This window comes from Aotus nancymaae, unplaced genomic scaffold (assembly GCF_030222135.1).
Source record: "Aotus nancymaae isolate 86718 unplaced genomic scaffold, 86718_ANA_hifiasm-v0.15.2.pri h1tg000092l, whole genome shotgun sequence".
In the NCBI taxonomy this organism is placed as follows: Eukaryota; Metazoa; Chordata; class Mammalia; order Primates; family Aotidae; genus Aotus; species Aotus nancymaae.
The window spans coordinates 7,531,516-7,549,342 of NW_026988507.1; the positions used below are offsets into that span (position 1 = coordinate 7,531,516).

General features: G+C 44.3%; 1 protein-coding gene across 1 annotated transcript in view; it reads left to right on the forward strand.

Annotated features, from left to right (window-relative positions):
• The first annotated feature begins 14,337 nt into the window (after positions 1–14,337).
• PRICKLE1 (prickle planar cell polarity protein 1) overlaps positions 14,338–17,827 on the forward strand; it is a 126,841-nt gene continuing 123,351 nt past the window's right edge. Inside the window, exon 1 of the mRNA XM_064369848.1 lies at positions 14,338–14,390. The gene's annotated coding sequence lies outside the window, so the exon portion shown is untranslated. The remainder of the gene's footprint in view (positions 14,391–17,827) is intronic.

Sequence of the window (17,827 nt, forward strand, 5' to 3'; positions counted from 1 at the left end):
ACACTGATCTTTAATGTGGCACAGAGGTAAAGGATGGGTTGTTAGAATGAGGCATGTTAACAGCCACCCTGCCACAATAAGAAAATCGGACACTATTTTGTCTGAATTTAACTGGAAATTTCATCAGCACTCTTCTGTGACCCTAACTACAAATGTTACCTTTATAGTTAGAGAGTCCTGGAGTGCACTAACCTATAAAGCAGATAAATTAGAGGAAGTGTTTCTGCATCACACGCAAGATGCTTTGCCTTACAAAAGATTCACCTCAGGGTCTCTTGACTATATGGACCCTTGTGAGCAGCTGTTGAGTTGTTTACAGGTCATTAAGTATTTGGCCGAAAGTTGGGTTAAGGCCAGGGTGGGCTGCAGAGCTGGGCCCACTATGAACTACTACAGATCAATTAAATGTGGAAACAGCTTTTAATGAAGTGGGGAATCCCACCCTTCTTTTCTGTCCTGTGTCTGGGAAGGAACTGCTAGGGAGCCAAGAAAAGACAGGCAGATTAGCAAGAAAGTAATTTGGGAGAATTTCTGAAAAAAACTACAGTGTGTGCATGCATAGGGGGTGGAGGGAGCAGGGAGGACGGTGCTCCTGGCCTCAGTGGGATGCCTGTCCCTTAGGCTGTACTTGGTGGCTGGGGCTTTGTTGCTCCCAGCAGGACTGCAGTGGGAGGAACCACGAATCACAGATCCCTGTTGATGTTTGTCTCTGCTGTGGCAGCTTTGGGACAGGACCTCTTGTTTTGCAGACTCCAAAATTGTCCCCAAGAGATGTCTTAAACAGAGGAGAACCCCCAAGGAAGAGTTGTCACTGGGGCTCTCTAACCTCTACTGTAATTAACAGGCCCCGAAGAAATCTGTATCTCTATTAACTGATGGACTCAAAGGCTATCAAAAATAGAAATAAGATCTACCCAGTTTAACTTATCTCCTTCCCTCAAAATTCTACGCCAGCTGCTTTCTCCCTCCTCAACAAATTACAGAGCTGGGTCTCTCCGTCTGAGGTCCCCTAACGTGCAGGAAGGTTTAACTACTCAACCATTGCTTTTCTGTTTCATGTAATGAAAAATTTAATTTTTCTGGCAATTATTGAGCTGGTGTCAGTTCTTTATTCTACAGGTCATGGTTTATGGCCAGATTGTGCGACGTGCATTGACCCAAGGCTTTTAATGTTCCTTTACAGCATTTCTTTTCCTGCTAGTCTGAGAATCAGAGCCAGCACAGGATTCACTTTCTGACTAACAGTAGCATCATTTTTAGTGGCATGTAAGGGAGTCGACTATAACCTCCCTCTGGTTGTAACTGGTACCTGAACTATTTGGTACCAGCTCCAAATCCAAGGTACCTGCTTGGGCCAACAGAAGATCAGGATCCTTTCTACATACTGATTATACGGCACCACCTTCACATTTCAGAAGTGGCCGCTGAAAGCAGTTGAACCCATTGACCAATTATAGCCTAGAAGGACAGCTAAATAGTAATTATGTCAAACGAAACTCCTTTGTCGGATACACTGTCACACATAAATGGAGAATACCAAACAGTTTTATTTAAAAGATTTCCCCTCTTCAGTTATATAGGACTTCATTTTTGAACTGAATTATCTTGGAACAAAAGTCAGGCTGTGGTCCTATTCAAAACCAAACATGATTCAGGAATTAAATTAAGACTTCTCTAGAGCAGAAATAAACAGGAATTTGGGTAATCTCTTTCCTCAAAATACTCCAGGTCAAAGTCTGTCCTTTTCTGCATTTTTTTAATGAGACAGAATTTGGGGAATTCAATTAAGTATTTATTTAGATTCTTTAAGAGATGAAGAGCTCAGAAATGAGAAAATCCCCCACGTTGTCTGGGGCTACTCCTGAGTTTATTCTTCATTATTTTACCCCAGATCCTTTGTGTAGGTATCCTTTAGACAAATTTCTTAAGAGTTTAAATTCTCCTTTTAAAAAACTTTGTAAGTTTTTCTTTTGTGATAAACCTTGATCTTTGAGGGCTTTACAGCTGGTCATATTTCCTCCCTTGTCTTGGCAGATAGAAAGTACAGTGCCTGGGGAGAAAGACTGGGTAGCTAGGAGAAAAGGTGAGAGGGAAACTTTTCACCATATACGCACTTTACCTCTTGAATTTGGAAACTTAACGCATGTATTATCTATTCAGAGAATTAATAAAATTTAAGTAAGAATTCCACGGCATGTTGGCAACTTACAAGACTGTGCTTTATTCTGCCATTATTTCCTTCCCGTTTTTTGTGGAGAATGACTAGGCTTTGCTTTGTTTATCTTTATAATATCCTTACTTGGCAAATGAAAACTTAGCAACCCTATGTCATCCCTCTGCACTCTTTACTACTTGACTTTTGTCTTTGAATCTAGGTTTCAGACTTAGACTCTGATTGTATCAATACCTTTAAAATAAAAAAACATAGAGACAGGGTCTCACTCTGTTACCCAGACTGGAGTGCAGTCAGAGTATTGCTATGTTGCCCAGGCTGGCCTCAAACTCCTGACCTCAAGGGATCCTCCCACTTTGGCCTTCCAAAGTGCTGGGATTACAGGCATTACTGGCCTCTATCAGTACCTTTCATTAGAAACTGCCTCATTTTTTTTTTGTATTAGGCTACAAATAAACATGCAAATGCATGCACACACAAACATACGCCATACACACACACAGGGTCATACGCTAAACTCTAGTGCTGAAAGTTCCTATTCCTAACCCCTTACATAGTGAATGAGGAATATGCTACTGTTACCATGCCCTGTTAACGGTGGCCCAGGCCCTAGATCCCAGGTCTCCATAATTCCCAGTCCATTGCTCTTTCCATTAACATTAAAAGTACATTTCAAACCAATCTGAAACATGATTTGATTTCTAAAAATACCATTGCATACTACTTGGGAAAACCTCACAACTGCAAAAGCAAAAGGTATCTCCAAGAAGTAATTTTCATCTTTATAAGAAAAAGAAATGAGCCCAGATATATTTTTTCTTTAGCAGTGCTATTTATATTCAGCAACCCGTGTTACTCTGAAAAAAGGACATTAGTATAGTCACTTGCTGCTCTGTTGGCTCCTTCCGTCCCATCTCCGAAAGCTAAAATATAAACTCCTTAGCACAGCATCCAGCGTTCTTTAGATTTGTACTTTCCCCTCTCTCTACCGCATCAAACTAATTCTGGGTTCCTAAATATACCATTTCCCCTCACGTGTTCATGAGCAGGCACATGCTGCCCCTCCATCCAGGACCACTTTTTCCATCAAAACCATCCCTCCCACAATACTTCATTCATAAAGACTGAATGTCACTTCCTCCAAAAGGCTTGCCTGGCCTCACAGATGTCATTAGTTACCCCTTCCTTTGTGATTCCATTGACACTTTGGAGATAACTCTTTAAACACTTATCTCACCATTCACCGTTCCTGGAATATTTGCCTTCCTAATAAAACTGCAAACTCAAGAACAGCACAGCTATCTTTCCTGCAATTGTCTTCCCATTGTCTACCTAGCATTGTGCTCAGCATACAGTAGGTGATCAATAAATGTCCTCAGAAGGAAGAATGAGGAGGAGGAAGAAAGGCCATCAGTTGAGATGCAGAGTAAAAGCTCTCCCGCAAGTTCCCCTTTGGATTGTAGTCAAGGAAAAGAATGTTTTCACCTTGGCTAGTGGCCCAGAAATAACTGCCTAAAAAGAGCCTTTATAGAAACCATGCAGCCCAGGCCTTGAGTAAGGAAGCAGGTAGGCACACTCTTTGCTGCCTTATTCTCTTCTTCATATTCAGGCACGTGCCTGCAGAACATTCTCTTTGCCCTGCACAAAGGCAGAGAAGCCTGCCTGATTAGCCTTTAGTATGGAGCGACGTATAGAACGACTTGGGCCATGCTTACATAATAGTTATTATACACAAAACTGAGAACGGTGACTTACCAGCTCATGGTATGTGCTGCTAATCCATTTTGCCACTCATTCCCTAGTCTCTTGAACTTTACTTAAACACCAGTTTCTCCAACTGGGAAGGGACAAAAAGAAAAAAGGAAGTCTGACAGCTGAGTTCTAATCCCCACTGTGCCATGTAACTGTGAGCGCATTTTCTCTCTTTGAGAAGTCTCTGTTTCTGCTTCTATAAAACGACGTGCTTGGACTAATGGTCCCCTACAGCTCTTCTAGATCTAAAAACTATGATTTTGTTTAAGAGAATATCAAGATATGGAATTACACACTGAAACAATATAACAGTGATCAACCAATATTCATTACATTTAGTTTACATAAAGACACAGTACCAGGTGCATAGTTGTATGTGAGGGATATAAAAAAATGTCTAGGAAATGAACCCTGCCCTCCGTGGGCCCACAACCTAATCAGAGCTTTAAAACACACGGGAAACATGTCAAGTGTTATGAGTAGATGTGCAAAGTGCCAGGTGAATGGTAGAGATGATAAAAACTTAGACACCACGTAGCCAATATATTAGAAAACCTCACTCAGAATAAGGAGAGAGTGAAACGCTGACATGACAGGAATGTGACTAGTTTCCCCATCCTTTGATGCTCATAAATCAGTGAAGAAAATAGTCATGGCTTTCTGTTAGATATTTTAAATCAATGTCAGCCTCTACTTTAAAAAGTGAGAAGAAAAGAAAATGTAGTCTTCTGTTATTAACCCTCTGTATGCTAATAAAAATAATATTTATAATAATAAAAAACTTGCCACGTGCCGGTCGCTGAATCCACTGATGAGCAGCTGCCCTATGTAAAATCGTTTGACTTAGATCAGTTTTCAACAACTTTGCCTCTATGGAGGGTGCTCCCTGACAGCCACACCCACCTCAATTCTGGGGAAAAATAGTATCAAGACCTTTCCACCATGATGTAACAAGAGCTTCATTTCCTCTGGCTGTGTTTTGAGAGTTACTTCTCCTCTCTTCCTTTCCCCCCCAACACTGTCACCCACACACCTCTCCTGATTCCTGCAAAGTGAATCAATGAGTAAAGATATAAACATCCCACTACATTCTTGTTTCTCTCAGGCCCTGCTGACAGTCTTGCCTGCCTGTTTTAACCTATTTAACCAGACAGTAACAGTAAGAAAACCATAGCTGCTTACAGGCAAATCCCAATTTCAGCTTAGAGGAGATTTCATACAACTTGCAAATGTAGAAGTTCAAGTGCCAGGCACAAGTATAGGCTGGGATCTCACACTTGAGTCATTCATTTGGGGAAAATTTATTCCCGATTCTTTGACTTCATTTTAGCTCCTTATCTCCATGGGCTTTTTTTTTTTTTCAGTTCTCATATTAAATTATTCTGCTTTGGTGGCTGAAATAGTACTTTTTAGCAAGAGTGGGTTGGAACTCTATAAAAAGGATTAAGTGTGCTGATTTGTGTGTTTCTCTCTAAGGTTCCTTAAACTTCATTATTTTACAATGTAGAAAGCAAATTAAAAGAGAAATTTCCTGTCAGATAACTAATCCTAAAAATTAAAATATTGCCATTTGATTATTGTTTTAGTCTCCCATTTGCCTTTTAACCTAATGGGTTTAGTAAACCAATTTCCTTTATACATTTCACTCAATCACATCATGAGTGACATATAATTTTGCTAATGCTTTAGGACAGTAATGTAGAGGAGAATGTGTTCTAGTCACATGGTTAGCAAACAAACATAAAAGACTAATTTCTAGCCCATCAGTGGCTCTCATTCACCAGAAAACCACATCCTGGTGGCAGTGGTGCTCGCCTGGGCACCAGTTCCCAGGAGCTCAAAAATGAGAGCTGCTTCAACCTGCTCCTAACTCCTTCCTAGCATCCACTGCTATATCTGGATTTTCAGAGCTGGTGAACAAAGCCAACAATATGTATTTGCTCATGAAATTGCACGTAGCCACCAATGCAGTTTCCCCCTCCCCATCTTAAACTCCAGAAGAAAATGGAGTGTAAATATAGTCATCTCTATTTGAAAGTCTTTTATACTTACAACCCGTAACAACTATTGAGCATGTCACTTTTTTTCTTATGCTTTCTTGAGTTTTGTTTTACTTTAATGCCTCACAAATCCTGAGCTCGGGCTGGGAGTTGTTGTGGGGGGTAGGAGTGTGCCTAGGAGAGGTGGAATTTTTTAAACTCAAACCTCTGGGACTTCTGCCCCAGCAACTTCTGCCCCAGTGAGAAGAAAAGCTAATGTAGTCATTGTAAGTCGTACTTGAAGATATTTATGGAACATCACGTGCTATCTATAGGAGTTCTTCAGGCCTGGGGTCAAAAGTAGCAGGATAAGCAACATTCTGAAGCAGGCACTGCTACTTTTTATAGAAAAGAAAGAATATGTAGTAAAATCTGAGATCTAGAGTTTCAGAGGTAGAAGAATGATTTTAGTCCTCCTTCAGTGACTCAACTACAAGTCCCGGAGTTATTTTTATATGAAAAAAGAGAAAAGGAAAGCACTGCTTAACCCAAGATATTTCCTGAAAGGACATCAGAAGCCAGCATATCACTCAATCTTAAGTTTTTGTAAGCTCCCAAAGTAAATAAATTAGTCTTGAGTGTGTCTACATTGCAGCAAGAAGATCTGAAATAAAATAACATTAGTAGCTTTGAGGAGAAAGGACACGTATTTCTCCTTTTCCTCTTTTTTTCTCAAACTCACAGGTATGTGAGATCAATATTGTGGGTTTGAAGTATAAACAAGAAAGCCAGAGTCAGAGAACCAAAATAAACCAACCACCAATCTCTTCTCCAGTCTCAGCCCCTCCGTTTTGCTGGTAGAGGTCTGAAATTTATCTTATTTCCAAAAGTTGGGTATCTGCTACGGAGCTCCTTCAAGCCACAGCTATGCCCCCAATCACGTGTAGACACCACTGGATTTCACATTGCTTCCTAATTTGGCCACTGGGACTCTGGGCCACACTTGAACCTTAGCTCCATTGGTTGAACCAACAGCCTAACATTTCCTCTTTCTGGGAGGTTAGACTCCGCCCCTAACCTCTAATTGCTGCTTCACCTGGCCCACTGCCTCCCCATCCTAAGGCTGATTCTACTGCCCAAATATATGGCCCTGACCTCCTTCACACTGTGAACCACACTAGGCTTGGCTGGATCACCTTAGACTATGGGCTGGCCAGCCCAACCTGCCCCCACCTCACTCCCTTCTCCCCACCTGCCCTCCATTAAGGTCCCAGTATCTACCTACCTTTCAATGGATACTGAGCACCTATTCTGTTGTAGTCACTGTGCCAGGCACTGGAGTCGCAACATTGACTTAGGCAGCATTCTGCTTTCAAGGGGCAAACTAATGGAAAAGGCGGCAAATCACAGATTATAACGATTGCTGTGACAAAGGAATGAACTCTGACCTAGTGTCCTTCCTCCACTCATCTTTGAGCAGAGCGGAAATCGCCTTCACTTTTTGCATATGTACTAAGTAAACTCAGTTTTTATATGAGATTATGAATTCAGCTCAGTTGACTGTGAAAATATATAATTCCTTGTTTAATGAACCACACAGAATAGTTGAGTATTGCCCAAGGATTATAATTTCGAGATCACTGCTGGCCTTACTCCTAAAAGCCTGGTGAAAGCATATTTGTGGAGGATTGCCCGAAGGAAGTGCAGATCAGCTCGGTCTGCTTTACAGAATTACTATAAACTGCTGAATCCTCCTGGGGTCCCCAAAGCCCGCCCATCAGACCCTTTGAGGGCCTCCCTCAAACTTTTTAGTGATGGGATTCTAGGGCTGTATGGAGCACCGTTTGCTCTGGGCAGTTTAAAACTTAGAAGAGCGCTGGTACCCTCTTCTTGAAGGGCCTCTTCTTTGGACTCATCAACACTTTCTCACTGAATCTTTCCTATCTCTTTGGCTTCTTCTTTTAGACCAGTTTTCTCTGGTCATCCAAACGGAGCTCCTTATCTTCTCCCACCAAACTCATCCCTGCTTTTAAGCTCATACATGCCTCAGCCTCTGCCCACCTCTGCAGGCTCATCTAAGCCTCCACCTCACGACGCTCCCTTTGCAGTCCATACTGCAGCCAGACTGGACATATTTCAAGCCCTTAGATTCAGCCGATTTGCATTCACCTCCTCACCTTTACACATGATGTTCTCTCTGCCCAAAATGCTTGGACATGTGAGCACACACACCTACATGTACACATCTTACCCTCAGTTAGTTCATCTTCTAGGTGCCTCTTCTTCCAGGAAGTCTTCACTCACTCTACCTCCATCCCCGCTAACTATGCAATACCGATACACTTTATTCGCTTTATTGTAATTGTCATATATTCTATAAAGTGCCAGTTACAAAATGATGTGGTTTGTTTTTTTTGAGATGGAGTCTCACTCTGTCTCTCAGACTGGACTGCAATGGTGCAATCTCAGCTCACTACAACCTCCACCTCCCAGGCTCAAGCGATTCTCCTGCCTCAGCCTCCCAAGTAGCTGGGATTACAGGCATCCGCCACCATGCCTGGCCAATTTTTGTATTTTTTGTAGAGATGGGGTTTCACCATATTGGCCAGGCTGGTCTCAGAATTCCTGACCTCAGGTGATCCACACTTCGCAGCCTCCCAATGTGCTAGAATCACAGGTGTGAGCCACCATGCCCAGAAAAAATGAAGTAATTAAATGGCTCTTCTAAAAAATAAATTTTATTGAATTCATGGGTGCTCTGAGAAACATCCCCAAGAAACGCATTGTGAGTGCTCTGTGAGGATGTTGTTCATTGTTTCTCTAGAGCCTTCTTCATGTGGACCTGGGGTGCAGGTGATTCTTTCTGCTCTTCAATTTACCAATAGTCATGCTTCTCATAAGAACAGGATTGTTTTAACTTAGATACCTTTTTGACTGTGTAAGAATTATGTAACCATTGTCACATTGGCTGCTAGAAATCTGAAAACTAAATTGTGTCTCACTCTTCATGGGATGAATTTTATGAATTTGTCTCATCTTTCATACCTACTTTCAAGTTATGCTAATTTGCTATATGTTATTGGCACATAACAGTAAGTGGACATAAATCCTGTTTGGAATGAAGGAATAACTAATCAAATAAATAAAATGATAGAGGAGTATAAAGTTCAACAGCCTCTAAATTAGCGTCTAAATGTTGGAAGGGTGTACCAAATAGTACTTCTTAATCTGCAAGTCGCTTAAACCCCAAAGTGGCTTAAATGACAACAAAATATTAAATTAACTGAAAAGTTTACTGGTATCTTGTTTCGAGGTAGAGTTTGATCCAGGAGCTCAGACCATGCCGTCAGATCCTTTTCTCTAGCCATCTCTCCCTTCTATCCTCCTTCATGCTTGCTTAATGCTCAGGCTTCATGTGGTGACAAAAATAGCTTCTGGAATCTAGACCTTTGTATTCCAGGATGTATGTTTGAAAGACAGAAGAACAAAGCATACCTCCTGTCTATGAATGTAAAATCCATAAGGGTAGAGACTTTGGCTATTTGGTTTACTGTTGAAGTCCCAGCAAGGAGGCAGGAAGGTACATAAGTGATCAATAAATACTTGTTGAAGTTGTTGTTATGGGATCACTGAAAGCTCATGCACAAATCCCAGTACCCGACCTGGGTAATATGCCCATCCCTGAACTCATCTTTTAGTCAGGAGATCCAGTGCTCTAATTTTCCAGGTCTGGGTCACCTGATCCTAACACCAACACCAGGGATGAGTTTCCAGCTAATCCATGTGCACCGACAGTGGGAGAGGGTCGTTCCCCAAAGGAAATCGGGGGCATTACAAAGAGGGAGAAACAAGCTGGGCAGACAAAACAATAAATAACGCACATCCATGCACTACCAAGAAGGTGACATTTAAGTCTGATCGTAAACGATAAGCAGGAGTTAGCTAATAAAGAGGGCAATTATCAGTGGGTAACATTCTAGGTATTTTCAAAGCACAGAGACATAAACCAGCCTGATGCTTTTGAAGAACTGTAAATAGTTTAATATGGTTAGAGCAAACAAGGGTGTAGAGTAGTAAAAAAATAAATAAGCCAGAGAGATAGGCACAGTGCAAATATGAAAGACCTTTAGAACTAATCCAAGGAGTGTGTACTCTATCCTGAAAGCCCTGAAGAGCATGGGTAGGATTTTCAGCCAGGAGCATGCCTGACAGCCAGGCCCTTGCAGCTCATTACAAGGTCAACACTGATTCACCCTGCAAACACTGGGTGGAGCTGGGTCTGCAGGTCAAAGAAAGGAGTCCCAGAGGTGGGTGAACAAGAGACACAGAGAGCAGAAAGCAAGCAAATCCTGGGAATCATACAGACCTGTGAATCAAAGACCGCCAACCTGTCAAATTGTTGCTTGTTTAAGGCTCAAGCTTGTGGCCCACACTGTTGTGAATTCTTCATCTAAATACGAAAAGCCTCTCTAGTGAGCCAGGACACATTCAGAGCATTACATGGTTGGGTATCGTGCTACTTTGCTGGGGCTGCCATAATAAAGTACCGCAGACTGGGTGGCTGAAACAACTGAAATTTATTGCCTTCCAGTTGTGCAGGTGAAAAGTCTGACATCAAGGTGTGGGTAGGGTTGGTTCCTTCTGACAGCTGTGAGGAAGAATCTGTTCTGTGCCTCTCCCCTGGCTTCTGGTAATTGGCTGGCAATCAATGATGTTACTTGGCTTCAGAATCATCACCCTGATCTCTGCCTTCACGTCTACATGGCGTTCTCCCTGTGTGCATGTCTGTCTCCAAATTCTGCTCCCCACCTCTTTTTCAGACAGGGTCTCACTGTATTACCCAGGCTAGAGTGCAGGGGCACCTTAACGACTCACCACAGTCTCGATGTCCTGGGCTCAAGTGATCGTCCTGCCTCAGCCTTCCAGTAGCTGGGAACATAGGTGGGTGCCCGTGCCACCACCACACCTGACTAATTCTTTCTTTCTTTTCTTTTCTTTCTTTTTTTTTTTTTTTTTTGAGAAACAAGATATCCCCCTGTTGCCCAAGCTCATCTCAAACTCCTGGGCTTAAGTGATTCTCCCACCTCAGCTTCCCAAAGTGCTGGGATTATAGGCATGAGTCACTATGCCCGGTCCAAGTTTCCCCTTTTTATAAGGATAAAAGTCATAATTGGATTAGGATTGAACTTAGTGACCTCATTTTAACTTGATTAACTCTGCAAAGACCTTATCTCCAAATAAGGTTGCATTCTGAGGTGCTGCAGGTAAGGACTTCAACATGAATTTTTGGAGGACACAATTCAACACATAAGAGGGTTATTTTTTAAAAGAAGTTACAGCTGGGCTCGGTGGCTCACGCCTGTAATCCTAGCTCTTTGGGAGGCTGAGGCGGGTGGATCACCTGAGGTCAGGAATTCAAGACCAGCCTGGCCAACATGGTAAAACCCCATCTGTACTAAAAATACAAAAACATTGTATTAGTGGTGGTGGGCACCTGTAATCCCAGCTACTGGGGAGGCTGAGGCAGGAGAATTGCTTGAACCCAGGGGCCAGAATTTGCAGTGAGCCAAGATTGTGCCACTGCACTCCAGCCTGGGCAAAAGAGCAATACTCCATCTCATAAAATAAAATAAAATAAAATAGTTACTTAGCCAGGTGCGGTAGTGCGTGCCTGTAGTCTCAGCTACTCAGGAGGCTGAGGCAGGAGGATCACTTGAGCCCAGGAGTGTGAGGCTGAAGTGAGCCGTGATCACCACTGCACTCTAGTCTGGGTGACAGAGCAAGGCTGTCTCAAAAAAGAAAAGTAGACATTTCCTAAGTGAACTGATTTCTTACAAAAGGTAGGACACCATGTTGCTTTGTAAAGACAAAGAAAATAACACTATTAATAAAAGAGACTCAGAAAAAAAGAAAAAAGAAAAAGAGACCCAGGAGCAACTCAATAAAAATAGTTCTTTTCTAACTTGTGGGAGTTTGCAGGGAGGCTGCTATACAGAAGGGTGCTTGTGAGAAGGTACCTTATACAATAACATTATACAAACGTTCCACTGATTGAGTCTTTCCTGCAGCATTCAATCTTCCCAATGTTTCTCTGAGCTGAGTATTATTACCCTCACTTACAAATAAGAAACTAAGCCTAAGGGAGGTTAACTACATTACCCCAGGTTACATTTGGTAAGTGGTGGGGCTGAAATTTGAAATCAGACTGTTCTGATCTCACACCATCACATGCAGTGGCCAAAGTAATTTTATGAGAGTCCCGGTTGAAGGCCAAGTATTCACCTTTGCTTTGGATCCAACAGACAACTTCAAAGGCCAACTCCAATAAAATGCTGAGGGGCAAGACAGCCTGGTTTACTCTTTCCCAGATTCTCTCAATTACAAATACCACTAGCAGCCTGGTGTGGTGGCTCAGGCCTGTAATCCCAGCACTTTGGGAGGCCGAGGCAGGTGGATCGCCTGAGGTCAGGAGTTTGAGACCAACCTGGCCAACATGGTGAAACCCCATCTCTACTAAAAATACAAAAATTAACCGGGTATGGTGGCAGGTGCCTGTAATCCCAGCTACCCGGGAAGCTGAGGCAAGAGAATCGCTTGAATCCGGCGGGAAGAGGTTGCAGTGAGCAGAGATGGCGCCACTGCACTCCAGCCTAGGCAACAAGAACAAAACTCCGTCTAAATAATAATAATAATAATAATACCACTAGCAAGTGGAATTATTTCAAAAGCAACAGCCTTGTTTCCTGAGTGATCTGCGCTCAGGAACTCTGCCTGGGTATCTAGAGAGGAGAAAGTATCTACAGCGTGGGGAGATCTGAGGCACAATTACAGAGCACAGCGCTGAGGCTATTTTCCTGGATTTAGACAGTTTCCTCCTCCATTTGCCTTTATTTCCTTACATCCTCTTTTTCATCGGCTCCATTTTTGCTGAGCATTCCTTTGCTTTATTCCCAACGAAAATCAAAGAGACTTGGTGTTCTGAAAAATTCTGAGACTGGCAGTTTTGATTTTTCTTAAAGGGATAAAAATTGCATCAGTCAACACCTCTCTCCACACTCCCCCCACACACATCCTCATCTTCCTGGAAGATGATACAATATCCTAGAGCGTTGAGGAGGGGATAAAGCGGTCAAGGAAGCCCTGGCTTTGCAGAGGCACCTGTCAAGTTCGGGTTACCAGCTGCCGCCTGTGTCTGTCCTCGGCAGCCCGGGGAAATAGTACCCACACGGTGAGACTCCACCGATCCGGAACTGGAGAGAGTGGGGGGTTCCAAGGTTTAGTGTGACACAAATGTCAGGGCAGAACTTTCAAACAGGCTGAGTCTCAGTTCAACGTGGGTGAGTGCGCCTGAGAGGCCAGCTCTGGGAATTGAGCAGACTGAAAACGTGGAGAGTAGTTTAGCCAATGAAAAATTGTCACCGTGATCGGATTGATGCTTTGAACCCGGTTTTAAGTGCGCCACGCTCGCTTGGGTCAGGCTCCGGACATTGCGGTGGGCTGAGGTTCTCGGGGGCACGACCCCCACATTGAGTTTTCAGGGAGACGACCAGCGCCGTCGAGGGCGAGGCGGGGAAAGGAATGGACTAGAGGCTGAACTTTGGCTTCTTGCTCTGAAAGATCACTCCTCGGTTCCGGGGCAGAGACTCAGAGCAGCCTGCGGGACTACTCGAGATAGGATCGAATCCAAACTGTTCCTTTGCGCGGCGAGGCTCGCCGTAGGGAATCTAAGCGTTTAATTAACTGCCCCCTCACACACACCCCAGAGGACAAGGAACTCAAATAGGTACTCCCCCCAAATCGTTTGATCAGAGGAAATTGGGTTTGTTTTCCCCCACCCCTTCACTCTTCCTGCCTTTCAGTCCATCAGGATTGTTGGGGGGTGGGGGGGAGGCAGAAAATCGGGGGCGGGGCAGAGGCTCCGAGCGAGCCGCACTTGCGAATCTGGGCCGCGCCCGGGTGAACTTCCCCCTCGCATCACCAGCCTTCTGCTCTGTCCCACCGGCTGCGCAAGGAGCGGATCCCAGCCCTGCTAGCAGCCCCTCGCCCCTGCGGCCGGAGCCGGGCCCGACCTCGCTTTCCCGGGCCGCGCTAGGGTACGCGTGGGCGCGCGCTCAGCGGCGTCGATCCCGCGGCGGCGTCCGCGCTCCGCGTTTTCGCTCGTGCCGGGCCCGGCGGCCGAGGGCGGGGTGCGCGGCGGCGCCGCGGCGCGCGGCTCCGGAGCCCGAGCGCACTCCTCCTGCAGCCCCGCCGCCAGCGCCGCCTCCCGCGGCCGCCGCCGCCGCCTGACAGCGCTCCCGGAACATGCCAGCCTCGCGCCGCCTGCGCTGACTTCCCCGAGACGCGCCGCGGCCGGCACGGAGACTTTCTGGGCTCTAGATGGTTCGTGTGCTGCCCACCCTCGCCCACCCCTGACGCCGCGGACCGCAGCCCGCAGCCCCGCGCGGCGCCGAGGACAGTGCAGCCGAGTTCCATCTCCCTCGCGCGAGGTGAGTGGCAGCCCGGATCCCGGCGGGTTCCGCAGAGAGGGCTGCGGCGCGGTGGTGGGGGCCGAGCGCCGCAGGGGCAGGGCCAGGCGCCTTCGCTGGCACCGCCGGGGTCTGACACCCAGACTGGGTCGGTGTCGCAGAAAATCAGGGAGAAGGGCTTAATATGTTGGGCTGTGTCGACAGGGAAAGCACATACTCGCTGCAGCATGGAGAGGGCTTCACAGACGCTCCCCGCAGGACTCCTGTTTGCTGCATCACAACCAACTCTTCCCTTGGTTCTCTCCGGAGTGGAAACAGCTCCTGTGGCCAGGGGGTCGGGGCGATGCGGCTCGCCGGGAGGCGACGGTGCGTTGGCGTGTCCCTGCCGCTTAGGATCGCCTGTCACCTACTGGCGTCCGAAGGGAGGGTCCCGATTCTCCCCTCTCGAGCTGGGTAGAGGGCCTGGTGGGGGGTTAGCAGTGGCGCACCAACTCCCACCAATCTCCCCCACCCCTGCCCCGCGATGGTGTTTTCTGAATGTAACAAGGATATAGGAAAAAATGGGAGCGTCTTCCCCTCTTGAGGCAGAAAAAGTTGAAGAAACTAGGCATGTTAATAATTATTAGGAGCGAGACATAGGATGCAGCAGAATGCTGTTAAATTTTCATTGCCCGCTAAGAAAAACAAACGGCATCGCCAGTGACTATTGGCAGTGTTGTGTTATTCTTGGGACTTTGGGAAAATTGTTCACAGATTGTCTTCAGGAGGCTGAAGAATGAAGTTGGGGGTTGGGGGGAGGGAGGACGGCTGGCATCATGCTGAGTTCCAGCTTGCCTAAGGAAGGTTCAGGACCACAAGCCCAACACGTTTGGTTCCTGATTTTTAAAAGGGTATCAGCGGCAGAACTGAGGCCATGAACTAGGCGAACACACCACAGGAACCAGTCTAAGGGGAAAAAAAACAAAACCACCACCACCACCAACAACAACAACAACAACAAAAAACATGTAAAAATCTGCCTCTCCTGCAGAATTCACATGCATTTGTGCTATAAAATGGATGCATGTATATGTGTCTTTGAGGATAAATGTTATGAATGACAAATCAATGAAATTGTATCTTGTATCTATCCGTTCATACATACAGTGTGGTCTACTGGCTCTTTTTAATCAGTACTTCGGAAGCCTGTGCCTGCAGCTGATGTTATGTAATTGACGTGGTTCACCATCAGACATTTTTTCAACGTACTTTTGGAGTAAAAGGAACTTCCATCTGTCTTTTCAGACAGGCCCAAGGTGTAGACGGGTGAGGGTTGCTAATGTTTGCTGTAGTCTGGCTCCAGATGTGTGAGCTCAGCTGTTGCCTGTCACTTAGGTGACAACTGGCCCTTTCCCACTAAGCCTTTGCTGTCTCCATTATCCTCAGTGAAGTGTCAGTGTTCAGCCGCCTTCTATTATCAGGAGTGGACTCTAGCCCCTTGGGAGCCGGCAGCCTTATTTGACCATCCCCAACATTATGTCTGTTTTCAGACTCTAGAAAGGAAAAAAAAAATCCCATGACAGCAAGATAGATACATTTTGAATTAAGCATCAACTTAATCCAAAGATCCTGCTTTAATCAAGACAGCTCTGTAAGGATGACGCAATATTTGTCAAGTCTTTTCTCTGGAACAATATTTACTCCCACCAGGGGATTTTAAACTTAAATAGCAGCCATTCATCTTGCTGTCTGGTGGAGCCTGGTTCAGTTTGCCTCCAATGTGGTCCTAGCCTCGGTGGCTAGGCTTGGCCTGGGACAGGAATCTGTCATTGTAGCCCAGCTGGAGCCTGAAGAAAGCAAAATACAGCACCTGCTGGTACCAGAGGGCTTCTAAATGCCATCAACTGGTGAGTCAGGAAACGCAGGAGATATTTTACAAGCTCTTCCAGAAATGTTTATACAAAGGATTTAGAGGTTAACAATGCATGTGCTCTACATATTAAAACTGAAAGGTGCTACAAATAAATGGATGTTACCCATAGTTAAGGGTTTGCACACTTGCTGATGAACTTGAAGATCTCCAAGTTTATTAAGTCGTGGCTAACATAGTATGATTCTTTCTCATAAATAAGCCTCAAAAAGAAGGAAGGAAGGAAAAGAGGGAGGCATGGAGAAAGAGAGGGAAGAAGGAAGGAAAAACTGGATAGTTTCTAGAGGTAGACATATTGATGCAACTGAATGGGCTTAGTAAATTAATTTTTCCATCTTCAATTTGGTACTAATTGGCGAGTTATCACTGAGTGAGCCTGTTGGTTCATGGGTTTTAAAAAGAAAAGTGATATATTTTACTAAAGTGACAGATTCAATCAGTTCTGCCAGTAACACCAGTGAAGCTTAAAAAGCTTATTATGTTTTTATAACCAAGGTCTATGGAGCCACTATTTGTCCATGGTGGGGGGTGGTAATAATAAGTCAGCTTGAGTCACCCAAATAAAATCTAATATTAGCTAGGGAGAAAAAAAAAGATCCCCTGTAGGGTTAATAGCTGAACTCTTAACTTTAGAGTTAGATGTAGGTAAAAATCTAGTTGTTCCTAATATTCTCTCCTATGATAATTCCTAAAAGACCAAAAAAGTTAAAATTTGTAGTTTATTTGACTGAGACTTTTAAAGAGTAAGCTGAAATATAAGTTTTAAAAGTTGCATCATAATTTCTCTAAAATCTCTTATAATTACTTGAAAGCAAAATACAAAGATTTGACTGTTATGAGTGATTATCTATAATACTCATGAAATGGAACAAGAATCTTTACATAGCATTTTCTAGTAATTAAGTAACTCTTTTAATGGCCTATACCTATATTTCAGGTTAGCTAATATTATGGGAATCAGTTTTCAATAAAGATGATCACTACTTGTATTCTAGTTACTGCAGTTAATTTGCTGGTTAAAGTAGTTTATAAAGAGCAAATGTTTTCTTTTAAACAAAGACAGGAAAGCTACATGCTGTGGTGCTTGGCTGTATAGCCCCAGCTACTGAGGAGGATCACTTGAGCTCAAGAGTTCAAGTTCAGCCCAGGCAACATTGTGAGACCCTATCTCTGTAGGCGGGGGGAAAAGGTAATTTAAAAAATCAAAGTGATTCTTACTTGTGCATAGAAATGTTAAAAATATCACTTGACTAGCATGGAATCCACCCCCTTGGGAAAAATAGTTGTCTCTTTCATCTCCATGTTATGTAAAATAATATCAGTTGTTTAACCCTTATTAGTGAGAGAATATTAAAGCTGTTTAAATCTATGTATAATTATTCCACAATAAAGAGAAGGAGTTAGGAAAGTGAAAGGGTTGCATTTCTGGGTTGCTTGGTTGCTCGGTTGGTGTTTTAAGGGACCATTACTTCTTTTTCTTCTGGTCACAGAAGAAAGGATTACTAGATTGCACACGAATATCTTTAGAAGGTTGATGTGAGCAAACAAG